The sequence below is a fragment of the Hylobates moloch genome, unplaced genomic scaffold (assembly GCF_009828535.3).
Source record: "Hylobates moloch isolate HMO894 unplaced genomic scaffold, HMol_V3 SCAFFOLD_4, whole genome shotgun sequence".
NCBI lineage: Eukaryota > Metazoa > Chordata > Mammalia > Primates > Hylobatidae > Hylobates > Hylobates moloch.
The window spans coordinates 157280555-157291457 of record NW_026652279.1 but is presented as its reverse complement, the minus strand read 5'-3'; the positions used below and the strand labels follow the sequence as shown (position 1 = coordinate 157291457).

The 10903-nt window shown below is 39.5% G+C and overlaps 1 pseudogene; it reads left to right on the top strand.

Annotated features, from left to right (window-relative positions):
- Positions 1 to 9078: 9078 nt before the first annotated feature.
- LOC116467511 (proteasome subunit alpha type-6-like) lies at positions 9079 to 9891 on the top strand (annotated as a pseudogene).
- The last annotated feature ends 1012 nt before the right edge of the window (positions 9892 to 10903 follow it).

Genomic DNA, 10903 nt, shown 5'->3' with positions numbered 1-10903 from the left:
TTGGTTGAGTTTTGATTCCTCTAACTTCTCAGAATGATTCTTTAGAATTCTATAATAGCAATTTTTGACAAGTAAGATTGCAAAATAGAAATATCTCTAAAGATTCCACAGTTTGACATTATGGCTTGCTATGCAGATGTGAAAATAGGTTAAATAATATGAAAGATATGGCAGAATGTAAAGTGGAAAAGATGACCTAAAATTTTGAGTTGTATTAATAGTTAAAAACACTTGTTTCAGATGACAAGGTGGGCTTTTACTGTCAAGACATGAATAATAACTGATCTGGCTGCCTGATCAGTGTTTCCACGCAGCCCTGCATATTTAGTGACCAAGGCATCAAGGACATCCCAAAACTGGAAATTCATATCCATCTGGTGTGAATATAACTCAGCTGGCAAATGAATGTGTTTGTTGAGATATTACAGTAATAAAACAAGAACAGGAAGATTACATTTGTTGGCATATGAAACCTTAGTGGCTACAGAAGAAAGTTGACCTTGTGTCACTATTTATTTTATGCCCTGATCAGACTAGCAACTTAGAGAAGTGAAAGTTTTTCTAACATGCCTTAAAAATATTATGGTTTGATCCAAAGACCCACTTTTTCTTTAGCTCTTAGGATAAGATTTTCTTTTTTTTACTTTTATACAAAGGCAGCATCTTTGAATTTTTCTTTCTTTTGATGTTGCAACTTTTGGGTTCTTTTAAACTGTGATAGTGATGGTAACTGATGCCTTTCATTTTGTTCAACTTATACAAAACAAGCCAGCATCTGATCAAAAGTGTTACATAAAATCTTTTCTTAAACTATTGAAAGGTGCTTTGATGATTTTCTCCTTTGGTTTGTAGAATTAGGACTGAACTTTTGACTCAAATTGCTACAGTTGCCATCACCTTTCTGTGGTAATACTACTGATATTTGCTTTTCTATATAAAGAAATGTTGCCTAAGGCTGTCTGGTATTTGTTTTCAAGGGTTTTCCAGTATGAGTGTTAATGTTGTCAGTGTATGTATGAATATGAAAGTGCTTGGTTTTGTTTGTTGCTGTTTTTTGTTTGTGTGTGTGTGTGTAATTTTTTGTTCTTATCAGTAGTCTTGTGTTAGCACTGGGTAAGCTTTAATTGTCCCTTAGCCAATCAAACGTTAAGGACTATGGGGGTCTTTTTTTTTTTTTTTTTAACATGTCATTGTGCATCTATTAAATCTTGATCAGGGTTTCAAGAATGACTGCAGTGGGTTTTGGAAACAGACTTATCATTATTGATTTGAGGTTTCCCAGAGATATAGTTCACAGTTAATTGTTGCGCTCTAATACAACTGACCATTTAAAATTGAACAACAGTTTATTGTTTTGTAACAATGTCAGTTGTTAAACCTTGACATTTCAATTAAAACGTGAATTGTAGTTATAACTCAATGCAAATTGAACAGTTGTATTTGGAGTTAAATTATTTTAACAAATAAATTTATTTAATGAAACTCTGGATTTGCTTTGTTTTGTACATGCGCATGAGAGAAATGTATTATATACAAAAACAATTAAAAATTGCCATATAATGAATTTAGTACTCTTCATACAAAAATATTTTAGCTGATTTGAGAGTTCATCATATAAAAAGGCAGGTAGGTAATTTTCATAGTCTTTAAAAATAAAAATAACATGAAAGATTGTAAAATCAGTTATTATAAACTTATCTCTATAAATGATTTTATATTTTGAATGATAGCTGGTTAATTTAAAGCCTGATGCTAAGGTTAAAAGAATTGTTCAAATAATTAACATTAATTAGAAATATCACTAAAATGATTCAAAGGCCTTCTAGTGATGGCTTGAAGCCGTCTTTCTGTTTTCAGGTCATGTGGATCCGAAGGTTGCCGCCAGGCTGTAGGGCCTGCTTGTTCTATATGGTGCCCTGTGAATGTTGACAGATACTGTTAATTGTATACAGCCTTCAGCTGCTCTGATAAGGAGCCCATTCATTTCCTAAGCCAATTTAAACTATGCCTTTTGGTTATGTTGCCTTCAAACTCTGTTGAAATCCTCTGGCAGCATTCCACCAGTTGAGAAGCTTCATTGTTTTAGATTATAAGAATAATTTGAATGAATATAACAGAGGCACTGTAGATAGAATCCCAGATATTTAAAGGAAAGCATGCCTATATTTTAGTAATATCTTCTGAAGAACTTCATAATTTTATCTGAAGTGTTTGTAAATTTTTTAATAAATTATTTAAATGTATCAATAGTTGATAGTTGGAAGAATGTCTTTGAGGCTAAAAAGTAGTACTCGGAAATTCTCTCAAGTTATTTGTTTGTTAGAGGTCCATGAATGAAAATATATGTAGCTAAAGGAATAAGGTGCTGCCCAATTTGGAACCCAACTGACCTCTAGGATCTATGAAGCAGAGAATATTATCACAAACTTCTGAAAGAAGCTGTTGACCTCTTGTTTCTTAATTTAAAATATGTTGCCACAGAAATACTAATAAAACATAGTGGCTCTTCATCTGTTAAATGGATCATTTCAACTGGTTTTACATCATTGAATATTATCTAGTATTTTAAATATTTTTATAAATAGTTTTTTGTGTTTTTTTTTGTTTTTGAGACAGAGTCTCGCTCTGTCACCTAGGCTAGAGTGCAGTGGTGCGATCTTTGCTCACTGCAAGCTCCCTCCCGGGTTCACACCATTCTCCTGCCTAAACCTCCTGAGTAACTGGGACCACAGGTGCCCGTCACCACACCCGGCTAATTTTTTGTATTTTTTAGTAGAGATGGCGTTTCACCGTGTTAGCCAGGATGGTCTCGATCTCCTGACCTCGTGATCCTCCTGCCTTGGCCTCCTAAAGTGCTGGGATCACAGGCGTGAGCCACCATGCCCGGCCTATAAATAGTTTTTAGATAATATTCAACATCCCCAACGTCAAAGTATTGAGTTTTAAAAGATTTGCTGCTGTTCTAGGTAGGACTCTTGTGTTACTTCTTTCTATATTTTCTTAGTAGTCTTCATGTTAGCCTCTAAGGATTTCTCCAAGATTTCTCAGCAGAGGAAAAGGTAGAGGACTAGCTGCTTGAAAGAGTAAATACGAAGACCTATTTAGTATGTATGAGTTGGGAGTAAAGAAACTGAAGGAAAGATTCTTGGTTTAGCTTATGGGGATTTTTTAGTATAAGATCCATTTTTAAAATTTCAGTATCAATGATTCATATTTACAATTTTACACTATTTTGAGTGTGAAGTGCTTTTATACCTTTAAAAACATCAGGATTAGTGAAGCGAAGAAAAGGTCACCCCAAGAGGATCACGAGGTCAGGAGATGGAGACCATCCTGGCCAACATGGTGAAACCCCGTCTCTACTAAAAATGTGAAAAATTAGCCAGGCGTGGTGGCACGCACCTGTAATCCCAGCTACTCGGGAGGCTGAGGCAGGAGAATCACCTGAACCTGGGAGGCAGGTTGCCATGAGCTGAGATCACACCGCTGCACTCCAGCGTGGGTGACAGAGGGAGACTCCTTCTTAAAAAAAAAAGTCACCCCAACTTTCAGTTCCCCAAAACAGCCATGTTAACAATGGATGTAAATCATTCCCAGCATCTTCCTTTGCACATATACATATGCAAGTACATGAACATAGGTAGAAGATAAATAACTCAATGTTATTTTTGAGAAACTGGCTCTAAGTACTAAAAATGAATCACTGAAAGTCACACAGCTAATAAAGTGGCAGAGTTGAGTTTCTAACTCTGCCACTTAATTTCTAATACTTCCAACAAGCTTCTAACTCTAAATGACCTTTTCCCCACTGTTAATCCTTTTGCTTAAATTGAATCCACTCATTCCATGCTCATTCAGCTATTATTTATTGAGAGGTTACACCTGCATCTGGCACTGCCACAATAGAGATGGTCATCTACACATAAACCCTGATGTCAAAGACATCCTAGTCCTGTCTCCTTGCCATTCCCTTTTCTCTTAAAGCAGATACAGTTTAGTTTACTGGCAAGAAATAATTTGTACCTTCCCTACTTTCACATGTCAGCATCCCAGTAACCCAGGCTGAGCCGAAGTTCCAGACATAGCCCCAGAGACTGCTGCTGGCTCTGTTCGCTTTTCAAGATCTGTGCACCAGCCTGAGCTAATCCCTCCTGGGAACTTGGTAGACAGAGTAGAGGGGGATGGCAATACAGCAGGGCTTCAAGGCTCTGCTATTACAGGCTGGGTCTACTTCTAAGGAAGAATTCAGGGCAAAAATAGGATTAGCGAGGGGCAGTGGGGATACAGAGGCAGGTTGGGGACAGCAGGGCAAAGGGTTCTATGTATCAGATACTATACTGAAGAATAAATGCTGGGTCCATGCCTATAGTTAAATACCAGGTGTTTTTAAGTTTTAGTGAGATTTTTAGTTTAAAATGTTGGTTTGTTCACAGCACAGCTCTGTAGTGTGTTCTGAAGAGGTCTTATACCATGAGAGTGTTTGCTGAAAACGATGATAGAGTCAAGCAAATTTGAGAAACCCCACATAACACATCTCACATCTTGGAAAAAACTCAAATTCCACTCATGTCCCAAAAACAACTAGACCCCAGGACACTTTCTTTGGATTACACATAGTAGCACTCTCTGGAGCACAATTTGGAAAATGCTGCTATTAGATATTTGGCCTCCAAACGCTGATGTGGGAACTCTGTCCAGGTGAGGGGACCTTGATCGGTTGTGAGCGTAAGAATTCCTCTGACCCCTGTAGTCTCTAGAGGGATGGCAAGAGAAAGGGAGACGGTTGGGTGCAATAGCTCATGCCTGTAATCTCAGCACTGTGGGAGGCCAAGGTGAGTGGATCATTTGAGGTCAGGAGTTCAAGACCAGCCTGGCCAACATGGTGAAACCCCGTCTCTACTTAAAGTACAAAAATTAGCCAAGCGTAGTGGTACATGCCTGTAGTCCAAGCTACTCTAGAGGCTGAGGCAGAAGAATTGCTTGAACCTGAGAGGCAGAGGTTGTAGTGAGCCGAGATCAGGCCACCGCACTCCATCCTGGGCAGCAGAGGGAGACCCCATCAAAAAAAAAAAAAAAAAGAGGGAGAAGAGGAGAGGAGGCAAGCTATAGTTGATGGACATTGGAGTCATTCCCAGTTTGAGTCTATTATGAATAAAGCTGCTATGAACATTTGTGTACATGACTTCTGGTGGATAGACACAATACTCACTCCTAGGTCACTGTCTAGGAGGGGAATTGCTGAACTACAAGATTTGATTGTCAACTTTGGTAAACATTGATAGTTTTATCAAGTGGTTGTACCAGTTTACACAAACAAGCAATGTGTGAGTACTCCAGTTGCACCATGTCACAGGATGGATTGCCTGGGAAGAGGGCTGTGATACAGAGCTTAGTGTATAGGATGCTTATTACCAAATGTCCTTGGGATTAACTCCTGTGGAAGGGAGTACAGGAAGTAAGATTGGCCAGAGAAGTTGTGCGATGCAGGGCCAACAACCCCCAGACGGGGAGTTTGAATGGGGCCCTTAGAACTGTCCTGAGTTGGGCCCAGATGGCTTAGTCCTCTGTACCCTCTGCCTGTCAGTCACTGTGACCTTGAACAAGATGCAGAGGCAATCCATGAAGGATCAGAGTGAAGGTTGTCAGCATTCTCAGCAGCAGGGCAGCAGTTACTTGACTGAAAGGAGGTCCAGGTGGTGCCTCACGGCATCTACCAACTCCACCTTCCACACACATACCTGGCACTGTCAGGCTTTGTCATTTTTCATTTCATTATTCTGGTGGCAGCGTGGTGGTATGTCATTGTGGATTTCACTTCATGTTTCTCTAAGGCCAGTACATTTATATGCTTATTGGTCATTGGTTACCCTCTTTTGTGAAGTGGCTATTTATGTTTTTTGCCCATTGAGTAAATGTTTGAGTCATTAAGTGACTCAAAAAAGATTTATTTAATCTTTCACTTACATATTTGTAGGAGTTCTTTACATTTTCTGGACACGTGTTTTTATGTACAGTGTACTACCCCAGTCTGAAGCTTGCCTTTTCACACTCTTGTTGATATCTCCTGATAAACAGAAGTCCTTACTTTTAATGAAGTCAATGCACCAATCTTTTATTTGATGGTTAACTGTTTCTGTGCTCTTTTAAAGAAATTTTTGCCTACTTTAGGGTTGTTCTTGACCTCCAGCCCCTCAGGGGTATGCTGAGTTGACCTTATGAATATGATAATAGGAAAATAACAATTGTAATCATACAGAGTTTATTGAACAGTGATATACCAACCATCATCATCAGTCTTTGTTTCATATTATTGATGAAATATTTAAACATTAATAGAGCTGGCTCTTGGCCAGTGTTTCTGCAAATGTGTTCCATCAAGTACTAATGTTGAATAGGAAAAAGATTTCCATGGTCAAATATGTTTGAGAAACACCTGCTTAAACAAAGTTAAATAGGCTCTTGTGGTTTTTAATATCCTAATGTGGATTATGTAACACTGTGAGATATAAACACATTATGTTCTGCAAATTATTTAACCATAGGATGTTAGTTTTTCTTAGAACATTTCACAGGACTAGTATTTCATAGTTTGGTGAATACTTCACAAGGCAAAGGGTATGATGTCCAACAAAAAACAGCTCAATAAAAAACTGAATCTGAGAGTTCATAGTGAAATTAAAAAATAATAATAAGGATGAGCCATTTACAGGATACTAGCTAATAGATATGGAAGACAGAACCAAGAAGTCATCCCTTTCCAATCCTCCACATCAAAGTAGATTCAGGGAAGGATCAGCAATCAGCAATGCTGAGGCCATTGGGTGGAAGGGTTAGAGGGAAACAGATATTCACAAATTACTTCTTACTTGCCAAGGGAAAGAGGTAGCTTTTCAGTGATGAGACCTGGCTGACACATGAACCAGATGATCAAACCAAGCACTACCAACAAAGGGACAAAAGTCTATCACGGGCCCCTCTGTGACACAAAAAAGGAAGCACCCAATGTCACCTATGTGGTATCTTCACCTGGATCGAATCATTGAGAAACAATCAGACAAATCTACATCATGGGACACACCCCAAAAATAGGTTTGGATGCTTCCAAACTGCCAATGTCTTGAAAGACAAAAATAATGGGATGGGGGTTAAGGGGCTGTGCTAGATATAAGAAGACTAAAGAGATTTTTTGAAAAGAAAACAACGCATCCTAACATTTTTCCAACCTCCATCTTTCAAATGTGCAACATAGTTCCATCAAATTTTACTGTGTATAGAGACTCTCAAAAGAAAGAAAATGTGGCCCTCTCCTTAACAGGATGCATCAGAATCCATGTGCCAGCCAGGCGCGGTGGCTCACGCCTGTAATCCCAGCACTTTGGGAGGCTGAGGTGGATGGATCACGAGGTCAGGAGATCGAGGCCATCCTGGCTAACAACATGGTGAAATCCTGTCTCTACTAAAAATACAAAAAATTAGCCAAGTGTGGTGGTGGGCGCCTGTAGTCACAGCTACTCGGGAGGCTGAGGCAGGAGAATGGCGTGAACCCAGAAGGCAGAGCCTGCAGTGAGCCAAGATCGCGCCACTGCACTCCAGTATGGGTGACAGAGTGAGACTCTGTCTCAAAAAAAACAAACAAACAAACAAACAAACATGTGGCTCACTGTAGAAAAAGCCAGTCTTTCCCCTGTCCTGGAAATCTGGGAACCTCCTTCCACTGCAGATTGAGCTCTACTCCTTTCCCACTGAGAATCCCTGGATTAAGCTACGTGTTCCTTGTAACATAAGTGAGACTCTCAATGCTCACTGCCCAGAGAGCCCGACTTCTGATCTTTTGCTGCCTTTATGGTTGACCAGGGCACTGCTGTCCTGGGGCAACAGCAAGAGCAAACCAGTAATTGCAGAGTTTATGCCATGAAAGCTGAATGGAAGAGGTGGGCTAGACATGTATGGGCCCCTTAAACCAATTCAGCTGTGTTTACTCTTCCTTCCCTGCTCCTTCCCTCTTTTCATACCTTCTTTTGCCTCACGTGCCACGAGGACCTTTCCGTAGCCCCGTGTCACTGGATTTTCTCCACATCCTAAACATAGACAATTGCTAATTAAGTCATTCACATTATTTCATTTTGAGAATGATTTTGGCCTGTTGATTGTTTTTCTAGCAATAAACATAATTCTGGAAGAGGAATTAGCTCACTTGAGCAGCTGGTTTCAACAACTCCCTGCATTTTCCTTCAGCACCCAGGGACATGTGATTTTAACTAAAACAAAATAAAAATACACAAACTCTTCTCATTCACTCATACCAATAGTATTCGCTGTGTAATTTTTTCAAATGACTGACTTCTTTCCAAATATACACAACAAAACTTGTCAGTATTAAAACTGCGAGGACAGTGGTTGTCACTGTTTGCCATTGGATCTGTCAAATCCTTTGTGGAGCCTCTCAAAACTGCCCATGGCCATAGCCTTGGGCCTGGGGTTGGAGGGGAGAAGAGCTGGTAGAAATGGCTGCGGACTGGAACCCGGCTGGAGAACCAGGGCAGGTACTTCTTGGGAAGGACCAAGGGAGAGTCCTTAAAGGGTAACCTGACAGCATCCTCAGGGAGGAAATGTGATCCTAAGTGGAAAACCATGAATAATGACTCCTCTGCTCACGACTCAAAGGAATTCCAAATAGTAGCAACAGAATACTTCTTTCCTTTTCATTTTATCTGAAGAGTTGCTAATGTTTCTTTAAGATGACTGTGTCCTCTTTTTCTTCTTACAATGACTGGTCACGTCAGTCCTGAACAAATTGTCTGATATATTAGCGTATCAGTGGCTTAGAAAACTATAAAGGCAAAATGTACTAGAGCTGAACAATATAGATCCCCTAGCCACTCACTTTTAATTACATTTGGATGGATTATTCGTTGCCATGGAAACTCTCTACCCTCACCAAAATTTTTAGGCAGGGATCTCCTCCAAGTTTCACAGTTCTGTGTCTTGAAGACATTTCTTGTTCTATTTATGAGTTTAGACGCTATGCGGCAATTTCCCATTGGGATAGCATGCAACTGTAGCTGCTGTCAGTTGCTCAAGACAGTTAATATAAAAGATATTGCACCAGACATTGTGAGTGAAGTAGTGGGTGTACCAACACGTTCCATGATTCCAGCACTGGTTTTGACCGCCACCTTATAATTTTTTCACCCGAGGGCCAGCTCTACCAAGTACAATATGCTTTTAAGGCTATTAACCAGGGTGGCCTTACATCAGTAGCTGCCAGAAAGAAAGACTGTGTAGTAATTGTCACGCAGAAGATAGTACCTGACAAATTATTGGATTCCAGGACTCACTTATTCAAGATGACCAAAAGCACTGGCCATGTGATCACAGGAGTGACAGCTGACAGCAGATCCCGGGAACAGAGGGCACAATATAAGGCAGCTAATTGCAAATACAAATATGGCTATTAGATTCCTGTGGACATGCTGTGTAAAACGAATTGCTGATATTACTCAGGTCTATACACAGAATGCTGAAATGAGGCCTCTTGGTTGTCGTATGATTTTAATTAGTATATTTGAAGAACTAGGCCCTCAGGTGTACAAGTGTGATGCTGCGGGTTACTACTGTGGGTGTAAAGCCACTGCAGCAGGAGTTAAACAAGCTGAGTCAACCAGCTTCCTTGAAGTGAAGAAGAAATTTACCTGGACATCTGAACACAGTGGCAACCGCAATTACATGCCTTTCTACTGTGCTATCAATGATTTAAAACCTTCAGAGATAGAAATTCGAGTAATTACAGTTGAAATTCCTGAATTCAGGATTCATACGTGAGCAGAGATTCACTGCACCTTGTTGTTCCAGCAGAGACTAAACATTGTCCTTAGTTTACCAAATCCGTGATGTCACTTCCTCTGTGTTCGGTAACAACAAACCAACTTTATGGAGGTCTCTGGATTGAAAAAGGAGGCTCTCCCGCTCCTCCTACCACTGAAGTGGTTAGGACTCTGTATTAGTAAAAACAATGCTTTTGGGGAAAAATGTAAAAAATAAAGAAAGATCGTTTGCTTTCTATTGTCACAGATTCTTTTTATATGAAAGTACTGCCTTTATTGTCTTTGGTTCGGTTGATTCATTAAATGGCTCTGTCCAATATGGTAGCCATTGGCCACATCCACGTATGGCTATTTAAATGTATATTATTAAACTTAAATAAAATTAAAATACAGTTATTCAGTAGCACTAGCCACATTTCAAGTCACATTGGCCACATTCTAAGAGTTCAATAGCCATAGGTAGGTAGTGGCTACACATTAGATAGTGCGATATACAGCATTTCCATCATTGCAGAACATTCTATTAAACAGTATTACAAATAAAAGTTTGCTTATATCAGACCTACTCAATTTTATTTGTTCAAAAACAATAAGGGACTAGAAACATATATGCAGAGCTAGCTTTATGTGTAAACGACCCTACACTCAGAAGAAATCAAAGCTCGGTTCAGTGCTCTGTTGTAGTCCTGAAATTCTTAATAATTTTGAACAAGGCTCTGAGTTCATGCACAAGGCTCTTCAAATTAAGCAGCCAGTCCTGCACTATATAAGATGAAGCTTGGCTGTTAAATTCTTTGTTTTTACTTTCCCTGCAATTGGTTCTTTTCCAGCTGCCTTTTTTTTAGAGCAAGGAAGAACAGTTGACACATGAGATAAAATGCAGGTGCCTGGAATCCTTTAGACCATCTCAACAGTCTTATCAGGGATCCAACTTTAAATAACAACTCTTAGGAATGACAAAAGCCTAAAACAATGTTTTGGCAATTCCTATACTAAGAAAAAGTTTAGCTTCTCTTAGTAACAGGTGTTTTCTACCATGAATTCTGAGTTGCCCACAATGGAATCCCTTTCTCTTACAC